Source organism: Sorex fumeus, unplaced genomic scaffold (genome assembly GCF_029834395.1).
Source record: "Sorex fumeus unplaced genomic scaffold, SorFum_2.1 ptg000013l, whole genome shotgun sequence".
NCBI lineage: Eukaryota > Metazoa > Chordata > Mammalia > Eulipotyphla > Soricidae > Sorex > Sorex fumeus.
The window spans coordinates 34,906,223-34,910,416 of record NW_026606070.1 but is presented as its reverse complement, the minus strand read 5'-3'; the positions used below and the strand labels follow the sequence as shown (position 1 = coordinate 34,910,416).

The window sequence follows — 4,194 nt, the reverse complement described above, 5'->3', positions numbered from 1 at the left end:
AAACATCCCATTTTACCCATTTGAAAGAAATAGGCAATACACAATCATTATTGAAGAAGCAAAGAAAATTTATGCAAAAATAAGCTTGGGAAAAAAATTAAATTTTATATAAAAATGTAGTGAATAGAGTATACAGTTTTATTTAGAGGACCAGAGAAACATTATTGGTGTTAAGGTGCTTGCTTAGCATTCAGTTAACCCCGATCGAAGACATGAGCATTCCCAGGACTGATCTCTGAGAATAGAAGCAGGAGTTATCTTGACCTCAATGAGTGTGGCCAAACATATACAAAAATTTGTCTTGATTTTTCCTTTTGTTTTTCCTCATGTTCTCCTATTCACCATATAAACTAGACTTAAGGTCTAAGTTAAGGTATATATGGGACATGCTTACTTGACTTCCTCTTTCTGTACAAATGGTGTGAAGAAAAAACTCAGAGTAAATGCCAAGAGGCTGTCTGGGTAGCACTGCACTGTAGCAATGTCCTCCCGTTGTTCATCAATTTGTTCGACTGGGCACCAGTAACGTCTCACAACAAATTGTGAGACTTGTTGTTACTGTTTTTGACATATCAAATATGGGTAGCTTGCCAGGCTTTGCTGTTCAGGCAAGACACTATCGGTAGCTTGCTAGGCCTTTCTGAGAGGGGTGGAGGAATCCAATCCAGCTGCATACAAGGCAAATGCCCTACCCACTGTGCTATTGCTCCAGCCCAATTATTTGGTAAAAACACAAATAACAAAATTATTAGTCCTTGAAATATCTCATTTTATTTCAATAAAGTTTAGAAGAACTGTATTAGATGTGGAGAATATATTGTAATATATTATAAATGCACAAAAATATATGGTTTAATAGTGTCAAAATTAACTTTTACACATCTGACTTAATAAATAAAGACTCCTAAGTAATATTGGTGTGTGTCATTGGTAATTTTAGTTAAAAATCTAAGTAAGCTTTTTATCTTTTGCTTTTGATTTGAACTTACATAATTATTGCCAAAAAGTTTGAGAACAGTTTTCCTAAAAGTGAGGTTAACTTGTTCTAAGATATAAAAGAAAGACAATTAAAGGGACAAAAAGTGTGATTAAGAAAAAGAGGGAAAAAAAACGTCAGATTTAACCACCATACATGACTTCACTGCAGTAAATAGATGTATTGTTCAGTGGATGTAGTCTCTTGATGTTTTCAGTATATGTAGTTTTTGCTTTTATATGTTCTTACAAAACTTGAGAATAACCAAGCATTTTAAAATCTGATATTATTTACTTTATTATGCCCTCCAAAGAAAATAAGAAATTGAATATTGACTAAGGAGATGAAAAAGAGATGTTGAAAAATCAGGTGAAAATTGATTTTTTTTCTTTTTATCTTTTTATTAGTTTTGCAAAATAGCCAATCTAATGCCAACCTGAACTTGTACAACTCAAGGGAAATAAAAACTTACCAAGAATTCTGTCCCATATCAGTGAGATTATTACACAGTCTACTATAAATTACTTACCTCAGAATCCCGTAGGATTTAATACAACTGTTGTCTTCTGAAATATAAAATGAATCAGATGCCACAGTTCTGCCTGGTATTCTATTTTTCATCTTACATAACAGCAACGTAGCATGCAATAGTTTATAGTACTAATTATAGAGATCAAATAATAGTATAAAATCCTACATAATGACACAAGTAATCAAGTATTTCTGAATATTGAGGAATAGTAATTTACCAATTATTAAAAAATTGCTGAAATCAAATTATAGATAATAATTTTATTAAACATGTCATCTCCCCTTCAAAACTGAGGAAATCAATGTTGCTCTGTTTGATAACATCTTATTCAGAAAATATTTATTTGCTGCTTAAGTCTATATATGCATATATAATTATATATAGAAATATATATAGAAATAGTTACACATCTAGTCTATCTATTAAATCACCTCCAAAATTTCTATTCTTGAAAAAATTGCTTATCTTCGAAGTTAGCTTGTATTGTTTTCTGATTTTCTTCATAGACAGATGATAATATAGTTTAGATAGATAGAGCTCTATCCGGTCTGATCCTGTGAGTTTTGACATGTTGAAATTAAAATATTGCCTAATTTTAGGATTCTACTTTTTCAGGGTACTTTTTTACTGATTCACTCAACAATCAATCAATGACCGGCTTTTGATAACATTTAAGGCATTAGGAAAATAAGCAAAAAACCTATTTTTAGAAATACTATAAAAACACTGTTACAAATACTACAAACATCAGTGAAATATGGCAGACATGTATAAGAGATAAGATTTTCTTATACGCTAACCAGTCACACAAGAATGTCCATGCTTGTGCAATATAAAACTGTAGTTCAAAAATATTCTCTCAGAACATATATGCCTAGAAAATATTGACCCTCAACACCAAACAAAGTATATGCGTACCCTCCTGCTTCTTCAGAGTAGTTTGCATTAAGTTTAAAAATGTTGCAAATCCCTCATACTATGGACAAATCATTTAGAAGTATATCACTGCCACTGTCACTCTCCTCCCGTTGTTCAGCTGTTTGCTCAAGCAGACCCAGTAACATCTCCATTGTGAGATTTGTTGTTACTGTGTTTGGCATATTGAATACATCACGAGTAGCTTGCCAGGCTTTGCTGTGCAGGTGAGATACTCTCCGTAGCTTGCTGGACTCTCCGAGAAGGGCAGAGGAATTGAACCTGGCTCGGCCAGGCTGGCTGCTCGCAAGCCAAATGCCCTACTGCTGTGCTATCGCCACAGCCCAGAAGTATATCACTCTTGCTAAATAGACATTACTTTTATTCATTTCTTTCTTTGTTTTGTGTTTAAACCACACTGAGCATTGCTCAGGATTTATTCCTATCTGCAGTCAGGAACCACTACTGGCAGTGCTTGAGGGACCATAAAGTATGCCAATGATTGAACCCTGGAGGGCCTCTTCCTTTCTTAATATGCTCTAAATCTATCAGCACATTTGATACTAATATTACTTTTAATACTTTTTTCTAGCAATCTAATACAAAATTGGTTATGAGTCCATCTGTTCACAGCATTTACTTTCTTTTATTTGAAAAGAGTAAGATAAATGCCTCTTTAAATGATATAACTTAATTATAATGCATTAAATTAAAACTTTATTCTTAAGTTTTCCTATATCAATCTCTTTTCATCATTACTTTTGCTACAATTTTCTATTCCTAGAAATATCCCAAAACATTTATTCAAAATCATAGCAGTTGTATTTTCCTACCTGTAGAATTCCTTACACATTTGAATCCTGACTTGGAATTGTTTGTCCTTTCCTTTGATACATGCTTAACTCAGGTACATAAGGACATTCCAATGATTTCAGATTGAAGTGATTCCTGAACTCTGAATAATTTTGAGATATTCTGGAACCAACTGAGGATAATGTGTCTTTCTTAAGTATTAATCTTCAAAATCTAATCTCTCTTCAGATTTAAATTTTCTAACACTTTGAGTATGTAGAATCACTGATTCTTATTCTTTCAAATTTCCCTTCCTTCCTTCCTTCCTTCCTTCCTTCCTTCCTTCCTTCCTTCCTTCCTTTCTTTCTTTCTTTCTTTCTTTCTTTCTTTCTTTCTTTCTTTCCTCTTTTATAACCAAAGTGGTTTAGTCATTACATTCCTTTTTTTTAGAGGAGGTATTTTTGGGCCACACCTAGAAGTGTTAAGGTCCTGGTCCTGGTTCTGCTTTCAGGAATCACTCCTGCCAGGCTTGGGCAACCATATGACATGCTAGAGATAAAACCCCAGTCAACTGTGTGCAAGGTAAATGTCCTGCCTTCAGTACTATCTCTGTGGCCCCACAATATTTCATTTTTATCTGTTATGGCCAGGTTATATTTGTGAATTTTATTTAGTTACAAAGATAGTGAGAAAAAAAACCTTGTTTTCTTTCAGAAACCTGCTTATAAGAAGGCCAAAGATGCTTCCTTTTAGAAATCTGATTACACAGAAGGCCATGGAGGTAGCCTATTTAATATAAAGAAAAGTAGACTGGTGGTTTTAAAGACCCTGATTTTAAAGAACAAGATAAATCTAAAGTAATCAAAACAGGTACTGTAATAAAGATAGACTCTCACACCACTGGAATAGAATTGAGAAACCAAAATTGGAATACTATGTGATTGTAAGAAAAGATGATTGCTGTTTGCAGCTTGCTGCA

At 33.4% G+C, this 4,194-nt stretch overlaps 1 non-coding gene across 1 annotated transcript; it reads right to left on the bottom strand.

The window, feature by feature from the left end:
• Positions 1-324: 324 nt before the first annotated feature.
• LOC130020833 (small nucleolar RNA SNORA51) lies at positions 325-456 on the bottom strand. Its single transcript, XR_008792036.1, has one exon. It is a non-coding gene; the product is annotated as a small nucleolar RNA SNORA51 (small nucleolar RNA).
• Positions 457-4,194: the final 3,738 nt, after the last annotated feature.